At 40.6% G+C, this 23,514-nt stretch overlaps 1 protein-coding gene and 1 pseudogene across 1 annotated transcript in view; one reads left to right on the forward strand and one right to left on the reverse strand.

Moving 5' to 3' along the window:
• Window positions 1-23,514, forward strand: part of TAFA4 (TAFA chemokine like family member 4) — a 125,524-nt gene that overhangs the window by 40,365 nt on the left and 61,645 nt on the right. The window lies entirely within an intron of this gene.
• LOC112401020 (small VCP/p97-interacting protein pseudogene) lies at window positions 5,011-5,264 on the reverse strand (annotated as a pseudogene).

Consider the following 23,514-nt stretch of genomic DNA (forward strand, 5'->3'; position numbering starts at 1 on the left):
TTCCTCCAAAACAAAATCAATAGTCAATTGTCACGTCACCAATCAGAAGAAATAAGGGGCCAGACAAGGGTAATACACCCTTTTCTTCTTTGTTCTCTGGAATTTCTCATTTTAGGACACTTGATAAGATTTTAAAAATGAAATCCACAGACCTTGCTGGAATGGGTTTCTTGGTAACCATGTTGTGTATTGCTAGAAAACACACTATAATTTGTACAAGGTTCTTCTGACACAAAGGGAAGGGCAATTTGGCAGGTGTGTTTAAAGCATCACATATAATTTTTGAAGAAGGGTATGTGAGGAAGACAGAAGGGCTGCTGAAAGTGGAATTTACTGAAGTAGAGATGCTGCTGGAAGGCTGGGAGTTGGGCTTTCGATCCTGAGGAGGCAAGAGGGAAGGCGCAGCTGCTAAAGCTACAAGGACACTAACTTGTATCAATTTCTTTAGCATTGCTAAGCCTTCTTGCCTCAGGTGACCTAGTGATCTCACCTGCAAGCCAACTTTGTGCCCATGCAAGACTGCCACGGACGTCTGGGCTTTGTAGTGAAATTTCTTACGAGAGTGTTCTCTCTCTCTCTCTCTCTCTCTCTCTCTCTTTTTTGGCTGTGTTGGGTCTTTGTTGCTGCGCACGGGCTTTCTCTAGTTGCAGCGAGCAGGGGCTACTCTTTGTTGCGGTGCATGGGCTTCTCGTTGGGTGGCTTCATCACGTGGGATCTTCCGGGACCGGGGCACGAACCCACATCCCCTGCATCGGCAGGCAGACTCTCAACCACTGCGCCACCAGGGAAGTCCAAGAGTGTTCTCTTTGTACTGTACTTGAGCAGCTAACTTGACTAGACTACCTTCGATAGAAAAATTGAGACATTACAATCTGGGGTTTTATTTATTCATGATACTTATTATTATCAGACCTTGCAGAAGCCAGCTAGCAAGGAAGAAATATTAACGTTTGTTTCTATCATGTACGTTGACCTCATTCATTCATTCTTTGATTCATTCGTTCCACAAATATTTGCATGCTGACTGTGTATCAGGTAGTGTTCTCATTCCGGGGAAACAAAGTCTTTGCCTTCCAGGAGTTTTTGATGCTAGTGAGTGGAGATAGGTAATCAACAAACAGAAAAAAGTGAACATCAGATGGTTACGAGTTCTAAGGAGAAAAATTACACAGGTTCAAGGGATTGGGGGGAGCAGGTTGGATGTGGGAGGTGGTAGCCATTTCACATAGGGCCATCAGGGAAGGTTTTGCTGGGGTACCATTTAGATGAAGTCCTGAGGATGAGTGGGAGTGAGTGTTCCAGGTGGGGTGCACGACACATTGAAGGCTGTGAGGGAGGAGGGAAGGGAGCAAGAGAGTTCAATGGAGTGAATACTGCCCTTCCTGCCCCTGCATGGGAACATAGATAGTATTGGGCCTCATAGGCCATTGTGAAGATGTTGGCTTCTACCCTGAATGAGATGTAAGACTTTGGAGGGTTTTGAGCAGGGGGGACCGTATCTGACTTACACTTTAAAAGCATCACTCTGGTGGTGTGTTGATAAGTATAAGGGTGGGAGCTGGAGCAGGGAGACCAGTTAGGAGGCTGTTGAAATAATTCCTAGCAAGAAACATGGGTGTCTTGGATGAGGGTAGTACCACTAGAGATGGCAAGGACTGAGTACACTCGGAAAATGTTGTGAAATGGAGCCAACACGATTGCTGACAGATGGAATACAGATGGTGAGAGAAAGAGAGGGATCAAGGATGAGGCAAATATTTTGGGCTTGAGCAACCAGAAGGGAGGTGATGCTGTTTCTGAGATGAGGGAGTGTATGGGAGGAACAGGGGTAGGGGGTGGCCATGGACATCAGGAGTCTGATCTGGGGCATGTTGAGCTGATATGCTGATGAGCTACTCAAATGAAGAGGTCAGGAAGGCACGTGGTTGTGTGGTGGTGGAGGTCATATGGAGGATTCGGAAGACGATGGTCGTGAGAGCTGTTAAGATTGAGTGCCTGTTACTTGAGTGTATGAACACAATAAAGAACATTCTGTTTCATGTGTCTGCATTCAGAAAACCAAGTGATACATTGAAACAAAAGCTGTACAGTTAGAGAATTGAAATGTCAACTTTATTGCTGATAACCACAGGATTAGAGAACGAGTCTATGGCAAAGTGGACTTGCCCATACTTTACTCTTGAGTCAGGTAGGCTTTTCTACCAGGCATGGTCGAGGTGGACAGTTTAAGGGGTGGGTCTCTTACTGCATGGAGGTACTGAGCAGATCAGAATGTTAGTGTCTGCTCAGGTAAGCAGATCTTGAATGAACTCTTATCACACACAGACCTTGAAAGTCACTTCATTCTCCTTAAACTTGCCAAGCAGTCAATGCATAAGTCATTCTTCTCCCTCTAGAGAGAGGCTCCTTAGGTTTGGGGAGAGAAGCCAGGGTGAGCACTAACTCTAGCTAATGGAGCCTCAGGCATTGGGAATACTTATCTCCCCGGTACTCATCTGATTGAATGTTAGATTCTTTACACTAATTGTTTCAAGTAATCTCCACATTTTTATCACCATTTTACAGATGAGGCAACTCACACTTAAAGATGCTACTTTACCTAAGATCGTATAGTTTGCAATGGGAACATCTCTGTGTGATTTGACACTTGTCTTTAGTTCCTCTGCTATGTTTTTTTGATTTCTACTAGAAATTAAATGTCTCAGCATTAATTATATTAAAACATCTGCTGTTCTTAGACCTAGAAACACATATGAGATATTAAAACTATCAAGTGTATTCCTGAATAAGTTGAAACACTTCAAAACTAGTAGGCAAAAATATGAAAGACAGAATTTTTATGTTTGGTTCAAACTGAAATGGCTTTTCTCCCCCCACTGATTAACTTTTTTTTTTTAACATCTTTATTGGGGTATAATTTCTTTACAATGGTGTGTTACTTTCTGCTTTATAACAAAGTGAATCAGTTATACATATACATATGTTCCCATATCTCTTCCCTCTTGCGTCTCCCTCCCTCCCACCCTCCCTATCCCACCTCTCCAGGCGGTCACAAAGCACTGAGCTGATCTCCCTGTGCTATGTGGCTGCTTCCCACTAGCTATCTAACTTACATTTGGTAGTGTATATATGTCCATGCCTAGCGAAGGGGTGATCATTTTATTATTATTATTTTTTCTTATATAGGAAAACGTATATTTGTACCCTGTAAGGCAGTACAGCATTTATAACAAAACTATTAATTACATTCCAAATACAATCAGTGGAACAAAAGTATCACATACAGATGTTTTAAAAAACATGCAGCACGTTAGCAGAGGGGCTGTGCGGTAATATACAACTTTTTGTTACCATAGTAATAGTTCAATGATTAGAATGAAGAAGTAGTGATTTAAGCATTTTATATCTCAATAAGATAATTACATATAAGCATTTTACTGTTTGGTTTTATTTTAGTAATTTGGTTGGGGAGTTTGGGTGACATATCAATCATTATAATGCTTTCCTATTTAAATTATGAATTATGGGAAACTGGCTCTAGGCTAAGGTTTCATCAGGAACTGATTCATAACTTTGAGGAAGATTCCTGGAATATGTGTATGTGTGTATACATTTTTTTTTTAAGTAGTCACTTATTGGTTTCCTATCATGCATCCAGTCTCCCCTTTTTCCTTCCCATTGAGTATCACCCCTTAGCCCATGCAACCCATGTGGTTTTGAGGAAACACGATCACACCCATGGAGGCAGGCCATGGTTGGCGGGAATGGCATATCCCACTGTTCCTAGAAAGCAATTCATCAGCACAGCATTCTTGGTTCAACAGTAAATGAGCATGGTATTTGGATATAAACTATTAGAAATAGAGCATTATCCCCTGGATGTAAACCTTTTGTTTACACCAACCCAAGCTGTAATTCTCTAAGCTGTAATACAGATAAAATTGTTCTTTCTGTACTAAAACAGAAGCAAGGACGTGCACAGTTCTAGGATAGTATGCTCTGGTTCCATATCCATTCATCTATTAATGTTCCTTTTTTATTTCTGCCTTGGGAAAATTAATCATGTTCAAAAAGTCAAAAAGTATATTTCTAAAATATAATTCAATGACTTCACTATCCTTTATGAGCAAACATACCACTAATTCTCTAAAACTTAAAATTGAACCTGTCTATAACTACGTATCTTGCCTGGATAGTCACAGATATTTCATTCTGTAATAGAAGGAAAGTGATTTTTCCAATGAGGAGTCAAGAGATCTATATTCTAGTTCAAACTCTTTAAAATTAACATATATAACATACTGCAACGTAACACAAGATTTGTGGGAAGGATGAACGAGACAGTGGTTCAGTTTCCTTTTTGTAAATCAAATGAGCTGGTCTATCTAATTGACAGTCCCTATTGTACTTGATATTTGAAAATTCTAATTTAGGGCTCAGACTGTGGCCTTGTCATCCTAAAGAGCAACCAAATTAAAAGACACAACAATTCTTCTATTTTAGCTCATTATATATTAAAAAACTCAAAAAACCAAATATGCTATAATCCATGTTACAAATGAACAAAAATCTACAAAGTTCATGGCAGTGTATCATATAGAATTACCTCGCAATATTTTTATGTTTAAAGTGGACCTTTTAAAATACAGTACTTACATATTTCTCTTTCATATATTCATACTTGCCTTGGCAATTTGACATCTATATAAATCTGATGATCATTCTTTAATAAATACAAAAGAATAAAAACACCTATGAAATTTGAACGGCAAATCACCCAGTGTCTGCAGAAGAGCAAATGTAGGGAAACTAAGTATTTAATGAAAGGTCAGCCCATTTTCTAAGTCTAACAATCAAAAGCGTTTTCAATATTCAATTTTGAAAAAGCACTGCCTTTAAGAGCACTAAAATTACGAAGTCTGAATCTTCATTTATTCAGAGGAGAAATTAAATTGAGGACGTCCGCTTGATTGCAGATACTAGCTATTGGCAGTAGACTCTTCCACTCGTGTTATGCTTTATGAAACTGTCCACCTAAGGCCACCTTCTGGTGGGGGTCCAGATGCAGCCATTTCTTTTTCTGTTTTTTCCTTTTTCTTTCTCTTTTCTTCCACAGACCGAACATTCAGAATACCCCGAGATGCAGCCTCCTTCTGTCTTCTTTCTGCAGCCTCTGCAAGCTTTGCTCTTTTCTCTTCCAGGTCCGGCGAAGGAGGCGCGGCCTCCGCGGGACAGGGAAAACACAGCCCCATGGGGATCGCGGCTGGGGGGGGCGGTTCCCCTCCTGGGTCCGCCCCAGACCAGGCCGTGCGAACTGCGCGATCAGACCCGAGTCCCAGTTCTATTATTATTTTTCAAACTATAGACATGAAAGCGTTGGTTTTTGTTATTGCTGATGGAGTGTTTAGGGTAGACATCAGTTAAGGGAAACTTTTATTCAAAGTCACAAAAGAATTTAGAAAAGCTGTTTTTCCAACCACATTAAATATTTAGATGCAATTTAAATAAAAAAGACTGTGGACTATTCATTCTCATTGGACTTATTTTTAGCAAAACTTTTTACTCTCACTTTTTTTCTCATTAGTTACTCATTTTACACATATTAGTATATATATGTCAATCCCAATCTCCCAGTTCATCCGACCATTACCACTGCCCCTGCCACTTTCCCGCCATGGTGTCCATACGTTTGTTCTCTACATCTGTGTCTCTCTTTCTGCCCTGCAAACTGGTTCATCTGTACCATTTTTCTAGATTCCACATATATGCATTAATATACGATATTTCTTTTTCTCTTTCTGACTTAACTTCACTCTGTAGGACAGTCTCTAGATCCATCCACGTCTCTACACATGATCCAATTTCGTTCTTTTATGGCTAATATTCCATTGTATATATGTACCACATCTTCTTGATCCATTCGTCTGTCAGGCAGCATTTAGGTTGCTTCCATGACCCGGCTATTGTAAATAGTGCTGCAGTGAACATTGGGGTGCATGTGTCTTTTTGAATTATAGTTTTCTCTGGGTACATGCCCAGTAGTGGGATTGCTGAGTCATATGATAATTCTATTTTTAGTTTTTTAAGGAACCTCCATAGTGTTTTCCATAGTGCCTGTATCAGTTTACATCCCCACCAACAGTGCAAGAGGGTTCCCTTTTCTCCACACCCTGTCCAGCATTTGTTGTTTGTAGATTTTCTGATGATGCCCATTCTAACTGGTGTGAGGTGATACCTCATTGTAGTTTTGACTTGCATTTCTCTAATGATTAGTTATGTTGAGCATCCTTTCATGTGTTTGCTGGCAATCTGTATATCTTCTTTGGAGAAATGTCTATTTAGGTCTTCTGCCCATTTTTGGATTGGGTTGTTTGTTTTCTTGATATTGAGCTGTGGGAGCTGCTTGTATGTTTTGGAGATTAATCCTTTGTCAGTTGCTTCATTTGCAAATATTTACTCCCATTCCGAGGGTTGTCTTTTCGTCTTGTTTATGGTTTCCTTTGCTGTGCAAAAGCTTTTAAGTTTCATTAAGTTTCATTCCCATTTGTTTATTTTTGTTTTTATTTCCATTTCTCTAGGAGGTGGATCAAAAAGGATCTTGCTGTGATTTATGTCATAGAGTGTTCTGCCTATGTTTTCCTCTAAGAGTTTTATAGCGTCTGGCCTTACATTTAGGTCTTTAATCCATTTTGAGTTTATTTTTCTGTGTGGCATTAGGGAGTGTTCTAATTTCATTCTTTAACATGTAGCTGTCCAGTTTTCCCAGCACCACTTATTAAAGAGACTGTCTTTTCTCCATTGTATATCCTTGCCTCCTTTGTCATAGATTAGTTGACCATAGGTGCGTGGGTTTATCTCTGGGACATCTATTGAGATGATTATATGGTTTTTCTTCTTCAATTTGTTAATATGGTGGATCACATTGATTCATCTGTGTATATTGAAGAATCCTTGCATCCCTGGGATAAATCCCACTTGATCATGGTGTATGATCCTTTGAATGTGTTGTTGGATTCTGTTTGCTAGTATTTTGTTGAGGATTTTTGCCTCTATATTCATCAGTGATATTGGTCTGTAATTTTCTTTATTTGTATTATCTTTGTCTGGTTTTGGTATCAGGGTGATGGTGGCCTCTTAGAATGAGTTTGGGTGTGTTTCTTCCTCTGAAGTTTTTTGTAAGAGTTTGAGAAGGATGGGTGTTAGCTTTTCTCTAAATGTTTGATAGAATTCACCTGTGAAGCCATCTGTCCTGGACTTTGGTTTGTTGGAAGATGTTTAATCACAGTTTCAATTTCAGTGCTTGTGATTGGTCTGTTCATATTTTCTATTTCTTCCTGGTTCAGTCTTGGAAGGTTGTACCTTTCTAAGAATTTGTCCATTTCTTCCAGGTTGTCTATTTTATTGGCATAGAGTTGCTTGTAGTAGTCTCTTATGATGCTTTGTATTTCTGTGGTGTCCATTGTAACTTCTCCTTTTTCATTTCTAATTTTATTGATTTGAGTCCTCTCCCTCTTTTTCTTGAAGATTCTAACTAAAGGTTTCTCAATTTTGTTTATCTTCTCAAAGAACCAGCTTTCAGTTTTATTGATCTTTGCTATTGTTCTGTTTGTTTCTATTTCATTTATTTATGTTCCTTTATGGTGTCTTTCCTTCAGCTAACTTTGGGTTTTGTTTGTTCTTCTTTCTCTGGTTCCTTTAGGTATAAGGTTAGATTGTTTATTTGAGATTTTTCTTGTTTCTTGAGGTAGAATTGTATTGCTATAAACTCCCTCTTAGAACTGCTTTTGCTGTATCCCATAGGTTTTGGATCGTCATGTTTTCATTTGTCTGTAGGTATTTTTTGATTTTCTCTTTGATTTCTTCAGTAATCTCGGTTATTTAGTAACATATTGTTTAGCCTCCATGTGCTTGTGTTTTTTATATTTTTTTCCTTTTAATTGACTTCTAATCTCATAGTGTTGTGGTAAGAAGAGATGCTTGATATGATTTCAGTTTTCTTAACTTTACTGATGCTTGATTTGTGACCCAAGATGTGATCTATTCTGGAGAATGACTGTGTGCACTTGACTGCTTTGGATATTAGGGGTCTTTGTGTCTCCATACAGATTTTAAGATTTTTGTTCTAGTTGTGTAAAAAATGCCATTGGTAATTTGATAGATATTGCATTGAATCTGTAGATTGCTTTGTGTGGTATAGTCATTTTCACAATATTGATTCTTCCTATCCAAGAACATAGTATATCTCTCCATCTGTTTGTGTCATCTTTGACTTCTTTCATCAGTGTCATAGTTTTCTGAGTGCAGGTCTTTGACCTTCTTAGGTAGGTTTATTCCTAGGTATTTTATTATTTTTGTTGCAATGGTGAAGGGATCGTTTCCTTAATTTCTCTTTCTGATCTTTTGTTGTTAGTGTGTAAGAATGCAAGAGATTTCTGTGCATTAATTTTGTATCCTGCAACTTTACAATTTTCATGGAATATCTTTTTCTATTCCCTCACTTTTAGCCTGTATGTGTCTGAAGTGGGTCTCTTGTAGACGGCATATAGATGGGTCTTCTTTTTGTATCCATTCATCAATCCTGTGTCTTTTGGTTGGCGCATGTAATCCATTCACATTTAAGGTAATTATTGATATGTACCTATTACCATTTTCTTAATTGTTATGGTTTTGTTTTTGTAGGTCCTTTTCTTCTCTTGTGTTTCTCACTTAGAGAAGTTCCTTTAGCATTTGTTGTAGAGCTGGTTTGGTGGTGCTGAATTCTCTTAGCTTTTGCTTGTCTGTAAAGGTTTTGATTTCTCTGTTGAATCTGAATGAGATCCTTGCTGGGTAGAGTAATCTTGGTTGTAGCTTCTACCATTTCATCAATTTAAATATGTCCTGCCACACCCTTCTGGCTTGCAGAGTTTCTGCTGAGAATTCCCTTGTATGTTATTTGTCTTTTTTCCCTTGTTGCTTTCAATAATTTTTCTTTGTCTTTAATTTTTGTCATTTTGATTACTCTGTGTCTCAGTGTGTTTCTCCTTGGGTTTATCCTGTATGGGACTCTCTGCATTTCCTGGACTTGGGTGGCTATTTCCTTTCCCATGTTAGGGAAGTTTTCGACTATAATCTCTTCAAATATTTTCTCGGGTCCATTCCTCTCTCTCTTCTCCTTCTGGGACTCCTATAATGCAAACGTTGTTGTGTTTAATGTTATCCCGGAGGTCTCTTAGGCTGTCTGCATTTGTTTTCATTCTCTTTCCTTTATTCTATTCCACAATGGTGAATTCCACCATTCTGTCTTCCAGGTCACTTATCCTTTCTTCTGCCTCAGTTATTCTGCTATTGATTCCTTCTAGTGTAGTTTTCATTTCACTTATTGTATTGTTCATCTCTGTTTGTTCTTTACTTCTGTTAGGTGTTTGTTCTTTAATTCTTCTAGGCCTTTGTTAAACATTTCTTGCATCTTCTCGATCTTTGCCAACCTTTCTTTTTCCAAGGTCCTGGATCATCTTCACTATCATTATTCTGAATTCTTTTTCTGGAAGGTTGCCCATTTCCACTTCATTTAGTTGTTTTTCTGGGGTTTTATCTTGTTCCTTCATCTGGTACATAGCCCTCTGCCTTTTCATTTTGTCTATCTTTCTGTGAATGTGGTTTGTGTTCCACAGGCTGCAGGATTGTAGTTCTTCTGGCTTCTGCTGTCTGCCCTGTGGTGGATGTGGCCCTTTAAGAGGCTTGTGCAAGCTTCCGATGGGAGGGACTGGTGGTGGGTAGAGCTGGGTGTTGCTCTGGTGCGCAGAGCTCAGTAAAACTTTAATCTGCTTGTCTGCTGATGGGTGGGGCTGGGTTCCCTCCCTGTTGGTTGTTTGGCCTGAGGTGACCCAGAACTGGATCCTACCCAGCTCTTTGGTGGGGCTAATGGCAGACTCTAGGAGGGCTCACGCCAAGTAGTACTTCCCAGAACTTCTGCTGCCTGTGTCCTTGTCCCTGCGGTGAGCCACAACCACCCCCCGCGTCTGCAGGAGACCCTTGAACACTAGCAGGTAGGTCTGGTTCAGTCTCCTATGGGGTCACTGCTCCTTCCCCTGGGTCCTGATGCACACACTACTTTGTGTGTGCCCTCCAAGAGTGGAGTCTCTATTTTCCCCAGTCCTGTCTAAGTTCTGCAATCCAATCCCGCTAGCCTTCAAAGTCTGATTCTCTAAGAACTCCTCCTCCCATTGCCGGACCCCCAGGTTGGGAAGCCAGTTGTGGGGCTCAGAACCTTCACTCCAGTGGGTGCGCTTCTGTGGTATAATTGTTCTCCAGTCTGTGAGTCACCCACCTAGCATTTATGGGATTTGACTTTATTGTGATTGCGCCCCTCCTACCATCTCATTGTGGCTTCTCCTTTGTCTTTGCATGTGGGGTATCTTTTTTGGTGAGTTCTAGTGTCTTCTTGTCGATGACTGTTCAGCAGTTAATTTTGATTCCAGTGTTCTTGCAAGAGGGAGTGAGCGCATGTCCTTCTACTCCGCCATGTTGAACCAATCTTTACTCTCACTTTTATTCCCAAGTACCTGAATGCTTCAGCTATTCAAAATAATCATTACATTGGCACTGTTATTGGGGCTTCTTAGACAAGACATGGTAGTATAAATCTGGGTGCCACATTTCATACAAAGTTGGATTTCAGTCGTGGAAAATTCTAGACTCTGTCTCTGCGTACATCTGCTGAATCTGTGATTATTCTATGGTCTTTTGAGAAGAGCTGACTTCCTGTAAAATAGAAATCTTCTGAAATAATACAAGACCTGTTATTTATTCTCACATCTCTTTGCTCTAATATTACTGAGTAAGAAAGAGGTTGGAGTAGGAAAGTATTGAGTCTTCAGAAGGAAGGTGGGTTTTCCTTATTCTTGAGTCTCTGCAGACTATACTGTGCCTCCTCTTCTCCTTCGTTTCCAGGTGATGCTCTTCTGTAGGGATTCTATCCTCAAATTCAGCTGAACATTTACACAGGCTCACTTATTTTACTTTACTTTACATTTTATTTATTTTATTTTATTTCATTTCATTTTAATCATACCACCCTCTGAATTAGCCTTCTTATCCCTTTTTATGGGTGAGAAAACTTGAGATAATCAAGTATTTTTGGTTATACAGGTAGTGGCAGAGCTGACTCCCCAAATCTTGGCTTTCTGATTCCAGGTCCAGTGGTCTGTTCCTGTCTCACCTCCTCTCTTCAGCCCAAATAAAACTCTTCCCTGAGCTATGCCATGATTTCAAGCCAACAGCCATCACTCACCTGCAAAACCCTCTTTGTTCTGCCGAGCTCCCTGCCTGTTCCAAAGGAAGGTCCTGCTGGTTTGATTTATTCTCTTATTAAAAGCCCCTTCGTGATGCTGACCTGTAGCCTGGGACGCTGACTGCGTCCCTCCCTGTCAAATAGTCACGTTTGCACGAGTTGATTTCTGCTTATCCCTCTCCCATCCCTTATGTTATAAACAATTTATGAGCAGGGATGAACACCTTTCTGTGTCCCCAATAGAATCCAATATAAAGTCTTGCACCAGAGAGTGGAGACGGTCATTGAATTGACCTGAGACTCCCTGTAGAAGGCCTTACAGATACTGAAAGTCATTCCCTTCAACGGTTGCATTTTATGAGTTATGAGGACCAAGTTCATCAAAGGATAAAGACGTTGCTAAGTGAGCCTCTCCTTTTTGCTTTCCCCCTATGCTGAAGTATGTGCAGTAAGATAATGGATGAGTAAAAGTAAAATTCAGGGACAGATGGGGGGACATGTCAGTGAAAGTACCAGCCCCCCGAGAGCCATGAAAGGAAGCATTAAACTTCGCATCCAAGTGTAAATGAGAGTTGGTCTAGAGAGTATGGGACAGCAAGCCTGGAGGGTAAAGGATAAGGGAACCTGGATATAAACATCTGATACACAGAAGGCACCCCAAAATGTCTGGTGTCTAAGAGGACTGGTTCTTGTTTCTGCCCCTTGCTGGCCATATGACTTTGAACTCTGAACTTAAAATCTCAGACTTCTCATCTGTTACACTGAAGATGATACTTTGAAACTCATTGGATTGTTATGCCACGTAAAGCATGGCTGGAAGGAAATAGGGCCAGGGTGGTAGGTAGAATAATAGTTCCTGAAAGAGATCCACTTCCTAATCCCTGGAACCGGTGTGAATGTTATTTTACATGGGAAAAGGGACTTCGCAGATGAGATTAAATTAAGGATTTTGGGGTGGGGAGATTGTCTTGGGTGATTTGGCTGGCTCAGTGTAGTCACAAGAGTCCTTGTGAGTGAAAGAGGGAAGTGGGAGTGTCAGAGTCAGGAGCTGGGAGGACAGAAGCAGAGGCTGGAGTGAAGTGACTGCCGGCTGTGAAGATGGAGGGGGCAGTGAGCCAAGCAACGTGGGCCGCTCACAGTGTTGCTAAGCTTTAGGTTCTCATTGGTGCTCACGTACCGTCACTGTACTGCACCTATTTTGGTTCTTTTTCTGAGCCATGGACCCCTTTGGCAGTGCGTTATGTAGTCTATGGACTGTTCTCATAACTCTCTTTTTAATTCATAAACTCAGTACTATGACCCAGAAATTCCATTATATTGAATTACACTTAGCAAATACTAAAAAAAACCCCAAATGTTGCGTTAAAGTAATGTTTGAACCTTAGTAACACATTAAAAAAGATCTTGTGGCAGGCCTTAAATCTACTGTACTTTAGAAGTTGTAATGAGCATAAATGATATTTCAACGCATCTCCAAAAACTGAAATGTGAGATGAAAATATTCATGATCTCTTTTGGTGATAAAACCGCAGGTACTGCTGATACTATTGCATTTCATTGCCTCATCATTGGAGATTTCAATTTGAGCTTATGGAATGAAAATGTAATTTTTCCCCATCCTGGTTCAGTTGCCGTGTCTTCCAACTCCATTTCTGACTGTGGACCCCCTTGGGGCATGAATCCCTGGGAAGCGCATTTTGGAAAGACCAGAAGGCAGTATAGTGAAACTTCGAGATCTTAATACTTATATCAAGAGTCAGTGTGTGTATTCTGTAAATCCTTGAGGATCGAAGGGACTGTAGGTCTATTAGGACAAGGATATGACTGGTCTGTTTCATTTGGAAAAGGGCAAGGGCTTTCTTGTACCAATTGAATTTTATTTGGGTTTCGTGGTTTGAAACGTTATTTATAAAGCTAACTTACCAGGAGAGAAGACCTATCAAATAAACAGTAAGATAGGGTAGTGAGAGTGAAATTAACTCCATGTTAGCAAAGCATTAAACACAATGAAAGGAATGAATAGTGTTATAAGAATTTCAGTGCAGTTGCCTCTTAGAGGCAATTTTGGTTAAATAACAGTGGTCAGGAAAATTTTCTTGACCAAGAATGAGTAAGAAGGTCCATTAAATTGTGCTGACCATTGTCACTGCTCAGTATCCACAGGTGAGCTTCAACCAGAGTTCCTAAGAGGAACTCATTAGCTAGCATATCAGATAGCTTATTTGGTGAGAGTTTTAGGCTTAAATATGGCACATGGCTTTGCACATAGTAGGCATGCTCGTGGTTGTCAAATTTGTTTGACTCAAGAACATTTTACACCACATTCACTACCTGGATGACATTTTTTGAAACGTCAATATTTGTTTTCACTGCATAATTTAGAAAGCTATGGTAGCCCCAAGTAAACACATAGCTTTTCAAAGCTGTCCACACCTGCCATATAACAGGAGCGAGCATGATACATTTTTATTTTGTTAACATGAGGCTCAATAGGTTTGCAGAATTAATACCAGTAGAGCTTTTCTGCAGGCGGTTTCCATTGCAGATTTACTGGAGGAAGGACTTGCAAGTGTCTTTGTAAGTGATGGATTTGACAGCCGTGTCTTGAAATAGAAGACAGAGAGCTCTTAGTTACTTACCGTGGTTTAGATAGTCAATATTTTCTCATTCATCTTTCGAATAAAAAGTTACATAGGGACAAAACACCCCAATGAAGCATAGCTACTGGGAATGTGCCCTCATGGATTCACTGTTTGTGACAAGGTTTAAAACCCAGTGGCAGTGGGATTTATTGTGAGGAGTGTTGCCTGAAGAGCTCACATAATTCACAATGCACAATGCATCTGAGACTGATTTTCTTCTGGGAAAAAAAAAAAAATCAAATGGGGTTGTCTTCATGGTCCGTAAATCTACAGCCATCATATCTTATTGTTGCTTTGATACTGTGTTTATTTCCTCAGTATTATCTCTAATAGCTCAGAAGTTGTACTTAAATTAACAGCATGGTATATGTTGGCAGTGGTTCAAAAGCTATTGATTTTTGGCCGTGTTCTTCAGCATCAGTGAATGTATGGATGACATTCTTATAGATTGAAAAAATGTAACTTGTAAGTATTAACTGTTAAAACAACAGCCATGAAAGGTGGTAAAATAATTTGCAGAATTGGTTTCCACAGGGCTAACAAAGTCTGTGTATCTGCATACCAGCTAAATTGGCACCTTCATATGGTGTAGCACAAACTGTTTATAGTTTCCATGGCTCAGCAACTTTGAAATGAAATTCATCACCTTTTGTTTAATTGTGAAGGGTTAACATTGTACATATAGTGAAACTTTAATAATATTTCCTATCTTACTATATCAAATTTGTATATTTCAGAACTGCCAAAAAGAAGCAACCAAATTGTGTTGGCCACAAGTTATATTTCTAGATAAATAACTCTAAACTCCGTACTGTCATAATGAACTTTAAATCCATGTCCAGATTATTTTGTTGTACTAGAATTTCATCGCATTGGTAAACTGAGTTCACGAACTGGCAATCCAAAAGACACACTGTTGGCTGTGATTCATACTGATCCACTGTGCTTTCAGGGTTTTGATTGTACTTTAAAATGTTCAAATCCACTGCGATCATCATATTAAAACAGAATACGGGCATACCTCAGGGATAATGTAGGTTTGATTCCAGACCACCGCAATAAAGAAAATATAGCAATAAAGCGAGTCACACTAATTTTTTGGTTTCCCAGCACATATAAAAGTTATGTTTACACTGTACTGTAGTCTGTTAAGTGGCAGAACAGACAGTTATCCATCAACCCACGTGCAGCATCGTGGTGGACCATGGTCTTGGTCAGCAGAGCAATTGTGAATAAGTCAACTTGCCCAGGACCGAATGATGGACCAGGGATTTTGGGTTCTCATTATTTCACCAATCAAATCAGTTCTTCCTTTTCCCATTTGGAGGACTGAGTGTGAGAAGGCAGTAGTTTCCAACCAATTCTGTAGCAACACAGGGAGAGGAGTATTGCCCTCTGTAAACTATTCAGCTCTGTATTTCTCATTATCTAGCATAGCACATAATAGGCATTAACAAATAGATGGATGGATCTCATGTGTATTTATTTATTGAAGCCTGATAACTACAAAACATTATGGCTGTAGCTGCCATAGATATAAAGTGAGCTACCTTCATAATTCATCAGTGAAGGGAATTTTCAATAAAGATCTCTTTGGGTGGCATTTCAGATACTCAGTTAGGCAGACAGGAACAAGGGGAAAAAAATCACAGTGCCTAGAGAAGGGTGGAAAGTTACACTTAAGCTGAAGCAAACCATCCGATTAGAGTCCTCCTTTGCAATGTACAGCTCTTCATCGTACTAGTAAGCTTCGATTTTGACAGCAAGTTTCCAAAGAAGAAAGCACTTGAAGTTCTATTTCAAGTTCTGTGTTGCGAAAATGTGGTAATTTAATTGAAAGAAAGGCTAACTTCGTCCCCACGGAGCCTTTCAAAAATGGGGCTGCTCTATGCACTACTGCTGTGTGGGAAAGCTAGGTGGTGTCTCAGATGTTCTACTACGCTTAGAAATCATACTGTATGGGGGAAGGCTTCGCATTCTTCTGTAGGTGTCAGACGGTTTTCTCTGTGCTCTGTGTAGTTCAGCACTGTTGTGTTCTGGTTGCTCTTCAATGCAGAACACTTCTAGGGCTTACATATTTATGATAACTGCAAGCCATGTGTTCCTCAGCTACTATCAGAATGAAGAAGAATTTTCAACTTCAACAGAGCCATACTCATCATGCCGAAACACATTCCGCAGTATCCATCTTCCAGTGTACTAGATTTTGTTGTTCTAAACTCACACTGAGTTATGACTTGCTGCTTTGTTTGTGGGAATTATCCTTCCTGCCACCAAAAAAAAAAAAAAAAAAAAAAATCAACATGCTGCCTTTTATTTCTGGGCCAATGTACCGGGCTCTAAATATGACACAGATTCATTTTGACCTTCTGATTTAGCATGTAAATTAGGATACTTGAAGCAGAAGGCTCCATATTTTCTTCCAGTTCCTGTGTAATGCCAACAGATTGGTGTGAATCAAAAGGGAATGCTTAGAAGCAGATACCATTTATAAAATGTCAATTAGAGGAGGCTAAACTGCATATAAAAGTTAGCTAACTGGTGATATCAATTAGAATAGCTTTCCGTGTTGCTTAATACCACTATTATCATTTTGCAATAGAGTAAAAATATAATGTAATCCCTACTCTGTTAGTTCGAAAAATCTTGTGAACCTAAGTGCGTATCAGTATTCCTTAACTGTATTTACCTGCAAAAAACCCTGAAGCTCCCAGTGGCTGGTTTGCATCTTATACACACCATTGTTTTCTGGGCTCCAGGAAAAAAAATACTACATGGATTTTATGTAAAGGATCTTGAATGATTAAGGGAACACTTCAAATTCCAGGGTTTTTCCCCCCACCTATGAACAGGCTTTCTTAATTATCTAGATTAGAGGTTGGCAAAGTATGGCCCTTGCGCTAACCCTGGCTCACTACATCTTTCTGTATGGTCTGTGAGCTAAGAATATTCTTTACATTTTTAAATGGTCGTATTTCAAATGATTATTTAGGCATTGATATAATAGCCTTGATTCTCCTTCTTGGCCCTCAAAGCCTAACATATTTACTGTTTGGTCTCTTAAGAAAAAGTTTGCCAACCTCTAATCTAGACTGTGGTGATAAAACTGCCTGATTGCATTGTCATGATGGATACGTAGCAGGTAAAAAATGCCTTTCTGGGCCACATTCATGCTGCCGTCAACAGATAACTAGTAAGCAAAGCACCACTGCAGTTGGTGTTGTGAGTGGAGAAACTTTATACACTAAGAAGGTTCTTAATTCCAGCTTTTCACGTAAGCCACTGAACAGCCATCAGTGGAAAAGAGATGAGAGTTGTCCTCAACCTAAACCTGCATATTCCCCCCAAAGGCTGCCACAAAGTCCACAGGGATTAGGGCTCATTCAGAGCCACAAGGGATGGTCAATTAGGCAAAGACAGAGTGAAACAGGGATACATCAGCAAAATGGTAATTTTTGCTAATATTTTGGCCAGTGAGGATATGGGTGTGAATTTCACTTCGAAATCTACATGCCAGCGACAATAACTGAAAACAGTATTTATTAAGTCTCCTAACTGCCCTGCATAAAAGTAAAACTCATGACCTTGGAAGGTAGGGGAGTAACCTTTCCTGGAATGTAAATCCAGAGCAGATCTGGCTGTGAGACTCTGGGGTCTTGAGGTCACGCAAGTTAATGGGGGGCTCTTTCGAACCAGGCAGCAGTGGCCGTTTGACACTTGCAAGCCCTATTAGCTCTGCACCTGTCGAAGGGGTGGCACCTGCTCTCTTCCCCTCAATACTTGCCACACGCCCATGGCTTTGGTGACAAAGCTGATGTCCCATCATTTTGACCTCATGAGTTTGTCCTGTCCTTAGCCTTATTTTCAATTCCACATGTCGTTAATAATGATCGCAACTCATTTCTTCACGTGCTTCAGTTCTCATTAAATTTGTGGAAGATGCGCCTGGCAGAACTTGCTTTTCTTTCTCCGTTTAAGCTGTGACGAGTCTTTCAGACATGTCTTAATGAAATTCTTCAAAAGCAGCCTTTGCGTCCTGGTGCCAGGCCCTGGAGAACTCAAAGCACCTGTGGAGCAAACCTGTTACAGAGATGAATGTGAACTGGGAGGCCGAGAACTCACGCTTCCTGAGCTTGGCGGGTTGCTTAGACGCTCCCCGACTCACTTTTTTTCATATAAGCCAAACTGGATTTTCACAAAATCCATGCCATGCTTCCATTTGTTTAAAAGTTTGATTCTGTAAGTGACACTAAGATAGAGTGTGTCTAAGAAAATGGGCTTTATACCACAAACTTAAATGCCTAAAGCAACGCAAGTGTATCATTTTATAGTTTTAGAGGTGAGAAGTCCTAAAATCAAGGTGTCCGCAGGGCTGGTTCCTTCTGGATGCTCTGGGGGGAGAATTTATTTCTTTGCCCTTTCCAGCTACTAGAGGCTATCCTCATTCCTTGGTGCGTGTCCTCCCATCATTTTGCCTTTTCTCTCTCTGCTTCCCTTGTCACATTGTCCTGTCTCTGACTCTGAGGCTCCTGCCTCCCTCTTACAAGGACCCTTGTGATTACCAGAAGAATCCAGAACAATCTGCCCATTTCAAGATCGTTAACTTAGTCACACTTACAAAGTCCCTTTGCCAGGTTCTGAGAATTAGGACGTGGACGTCTTGGGGGGTTGGGCGGGGCAGGGAGAGGGATGGCTTTGTTCTGTCCACTACTTACTCCTAACATGTCTCTGTTCAGAAACCCTTCGATCGTTCCCTGTAGCCCAGAGAGTAAACTATTTTCAAGATGCATCTTTCTTTTAAAAATAAAACAAAGACTGCAGGAAAACTGGTTATCAGGAAACTCAGTGACATGTTTAAACTCAATTGTAATAACCGTGTGGAAATTTAAATTTGCATATTTTATTATTTTCCTTGGTCCTATTTTATTTTGTGTAACGTAATTTTACTAGTCCTGCTTTTCTGGAAAGAGGTTGATGATTTTATTCTTGTAAATGAATACGTTTACAGTTTTCTATCTTTCTATCTAAGGAAAAACCCAGTTCTTCCCTATGATGTCTTTCTTTCCTGTGTGTCTCCTTTACCTTCAAGAGAATGTTTCACTTCTGACACTTCTGGTCACCAAATGTGTGGAGGTTTTTTCCCCACATCGAGCAATTCTCTCTGACACCAGCTGGGTGTCCTACAATTTAATGCGATTCTTTTTTTAAAATTTTGTTTTGTATTGGAGTATAGTTGACTTACAATGTTCTGTTAGTTTCAGGTGTACACCTAGGTCCACGTGAATGATTTTTTCTGGGTATACGCAAGGAGCGCGATTTACGGATCATGTCCTTCTATTTTCAGTTTTTTAAGGAGACTCCATACTGTTCTCCATCGTGGCTGTAACCAATTTACATTCCCAAAAACAGCGTCGGAGGGTTCCCTTTCTCCATGCCTTCTCCCACATTTATTGTTTGTAGTCCTTTTGATGATGGCCATTCTGACTGGTGAGAGGTGATATGTCGTAGTTTTGATTTGGAGTTCTCTTAACAATTAGCGATAGGGAGCAGCTTTTCGTGTGCTTTAAAAAAAAACAAAAACAGTGTGCATTAAATTTACCTCTTGAAGTTGGCTTCTTGAAGGCCTGCCCTGTTTTGAATTATTTTTTGATTACCTACCCCAGGACTTTTCTTGAAGGCAGGTGTCCTTCACAGCCCCGCAGGCCTTGCGAATATGAAGTGTCCATAAGCACCTGTTGTAAAGTTGTTGTTATGGAAAATGTCCACAAGGGGACAGCATTTCCTCATGCCCCACTAGGGTTACGCCGGCAACCAGAGCCTTAGAGAAAGTCTTGTCCTTGGGTGGTAGATTTGAGTGGAATGCGTCAGAAGAAACACCCCAGGCCTTGTGTCTCCTTACTTCTTCCCCCTTACCCTTCACCCTGGCAGGCAAATCCCAAGCCCTGCCAAAACCGCTATGCTGAGCTTGCCGTCCTACTTAGGTGGGGAGACTCCGAGGAAGGAGGCTGCCCGTGGGAACCCCACCACCAGGAGACTTGGAGACCAGGGGACGATTGTGGTCCCATCCGCAGGGGACCAGGCACTCCAGGTCCAAGGGGGGCTCATTTGCGGGCACATCCTCCCCAGCTCCCTCTGCCCCATGACAGTCCAGGCTTGGAACCCAAGGCTGCTCCGGCTCCTGGGATGTGACACCAGCCCAGGTCACCGAGGCCTGAGGGGAATACTGTAGGCCTTCCTTCCTCCCTCCATCCCTTGCTTTTAAAATTTTTCTTCTTATTTTTATTGGAATACAATTGATTTACAATGTTGTGTTTGTTTGGGGTGTACAGCAACCTGATTCAGTTATACATATACACATCTCTATTCTTTTTCAGATTCTTTTCCCATATAGGTTATTACCGAGTGTTGAGTAGAGCTCCCTGTGCTATGCAGTAGGTGCTTGTTGATTATCTATTTTATATGTAGTAGTGTGTATATGAAATTAATGCCATCTGACACAGTTTTCCCAGAGGTATGGTCAGACCTCACCAGTTAAGGGCTTAGCCTCACAAGACTGCCCCCTGGCTGCCCCCATGCACACCTCAGACATCAGTTGCAAGCCCAGGTTATTTTGACTAACTGGCAAGAGATTGGAGGTTCTAACAGCCCTCTCCTCGGGTTCGATTCATTTGCTAGAACAGCTCTCAGAACTCAGAGAAACACTTACCTACAGTATTAGTTTGTTAAAGGGTATGATAAAGGATGTAGATGAACATTCAGGTGGAAGAGATGTGTACGGTTAGGGTTGGGTACGGGGAAGGGTCAGTGCTTCCTTGCCCTCTCCCAGCTGCTCCCAGCCCCTCCACATGTTCAACCAAGAAGCTCTCTGAACCCCATCCTTTGGGGTTCTTATGGAGGCTTCATTATGTAGCCATGATTGATTAAATCACTGGCCATGGGTGATTGAACTCGATCTCCAGCCCTTCTCCCCTCCTCAGAGGATAGGGGATGTGACTGGAAATTCTGACCCTCTGATCATAGGGTTGGCTCCACTAGCAACCAGTTCCATCCTATGTACTGTCCACAGGTCACCTTATTAGCATAATAAAGGACACCTTTATCACTCTCAGCACTTAGGAAATTCCAAAGGTTTGGAGAGCTCTGTGCCAGAAATGGAACAAAGACCAAATATGTATATTTCTTATGATAAATCACAATATCACCTCTCTGTATATAGATTTAAAAAATACTGAGTAGCACCCCTATTTTCTTTTTGGAAGTAGTAAGGTATTGGAACCCTACAATCAGGCCTTTGCTCCTCTATAGTTTGGCCAAAAAAAAAAAAAATTTTTTTTTTCCAGCTCCATCCGCTAGTCGCCAGCCTATAAATCTGCAGTCAGCATGTGATTTCTTTAGGGTATGGAGGTTCTGTAAATTTGTTCACATAATTCCTTGTTTTATTTAGGTCTCCTTCCAAGTGGCAGAAACTCATCCAGTTTGTCTTGAGCAAAAGGGGCATGTGGTGGCTCTTGTGAAGGCAGAGTCTGCTGTGTTGATAGCTTGATTGAGCTTCAAACAATCGCTCCAAGATGCAGTTTTTCTCTGCTTTTTGCCTCTGCTTTCTTCTGGATTTTATTTTTATTTTTAGGGTCCATGTGGTGGCAAGATAGTAGCTCAGTCCTTACATCCATTCCAGTTTCATTGTCATGGGATGGAGCAATATACTTGTTAGTTGGGTATAAGACTGGGTTAGCTCTAACTGGGCCTGCTTGGGTAGACTTGAACTCATCACTAAACCAATTATTGTTTTTGTTTTTTTGTTTTTTTAATGTTATCGAAGTATAGTTGATTTACAATGTTGTGTTAATTTCTGCTATACAGTAAAGTGATTCAATTATACATATATACATTCTTTTTCATATTCTTTTCCATTATGGTTTATCACAGGATACTACATATAGTCCCTGTGCTATACAGTAAGACCTTATTGTTTACTAAACCATTTATTGTGACACAGGGGGCAAATGCAAGGCACTGACATCTTAGGTTTGGGTCATAGGATCTGTAACGGGAGCTGGAAGGTAGGGCCCCGCCTGAATCATGAGATTGGAAATAGGGAAGGCCTTTTACTGAAGGAAAAACAGGCTCTTACTAGCATTGAAGGCAGTGGATGCTGAGTGGCCCCAAATTAATAGCTGTTGGAATTGGCCCATCTAGAATGCTTTCTGCCTTCTCTGTTATTAGTATCTGCACCTGTTCTTTAATGTCTAGCTAAAACTTTACCTCTTCTCAGAGTCCTTCCTGCAGGACTCCCAGCACAAAATGATCTGAAATTTATCTGATTATTTATGAGTCTATCCATTCATTTAACAAACATCGAAAGTATGTTCATCTCTGAGACCCTGTGTGCTGAGCACAGAAATGCTGATTATTTCCTCTGAGGGACTTACTATGTAGTGGAGGTGACTGGCATCTCCCAGGTAATTATAGGTGTGATGAGTGTTACAGCAGGAGAAGGGGTGGGAGAATTTAACAGGAACGTTTAGTCTGCGGGATCTGAGAGGGCTTCGGTGAGGAGGTGTTATTTAACGTGAATCCCAGAATTACGTAGGTGCGGGTGAGGATAGTGTAGAAGAAGGGGAATGGACTATTGTAGATGGGAGGAAGTAGAAAGGCCCAGAAACTGTCATACACCAAGGGTCTCAAACTCCTCTGTCTGGGAGGATGAATCATTGAAGGAAGCCGGCCAGGATGAGGACAATGCATGTTGGCAGCGTTGTGAGTCAAAAGGCTATTTCAAGTCGCTTTGTCCTCTCAGCTCTAGTCCAGGGTGCCAGATCTTCTGTTTCTGAAGAGTTTTTATTTCACATTTGCCAATTCAAAAATTTTGGCAATGGATTAAAATTTTAAAAACACTGTATGGGCAAAATAAAATCCTGCGGGCTAACGTGGTCCTTTGTCTAGGTTTGCTCCCTCTGCTGGGCGTGAATCTGTTCAGGTAGTTAAAACCTGTAATCTCTGGACTCCACTCCCAAGAAGTTCTAACTTGAGATCGCTGGGATGAAGCTTTGTTTTCCCAATTTTTAACCGGTGTTCCTTCCGTGAGATTCTTTTGCCAATGTTTTTAAGCCCATGCTTTGAGAAACACCATTAAAGGAAATGAAAGAAATTTAACAGGACTAGACTGTAGAACTTGGGAAGGAAAGAGAAGCAAAGTCTGGTCCTACAGACCTTATAGGATATGGCGTGTGAGGTTTGGATTTTATCCGGAATTTAATGGGAAACCATTGAAAGTTTTAAGGAGAAAAGAGTGTTTTGCTAGAGTGGGCTTGATACTGGCTCATGAAAGCTGATTGTTCCTTTTTCAAAATTTGTGCAAGCAACTGGTTAAACCATTGGTAGCTTGAAATCTGCCATGGTGGGACTGTTTGCACTGTGGAAATTGGCAAATGCCACAAGTCACCCTTCCTACCCTTGAAAGGGTTGTTAAATACTTACCATACACCATTGAGTGAGTTCATCAAATTTCTATGTTTGTATTTATATGTACATATGTATATTATATATATATTTATTTTTAAAGATGGCACTTAAAAAAATTATTTATTTATTTGGTTGCACCAG

The sequence above is a fragment of the Neophocaena asiaeorientalis genome, unplaced genomic scaffold (assembly GCF_003031525.2).
Source record: "Neophocaena asiaeorientalis asiaeorientalis breed wild unplaced genomic scaffold, Neophocaena_asiaeorientalis_V1.1 scaffold130, whole genome shotgun sequence".
Lineage (NCBI taxonomy): Eukaryota > Metazoa > Chordata > Mammalia > Artiodactyla > Phocoenidae > Neophocaena > Neophocaena asiaeorientalis.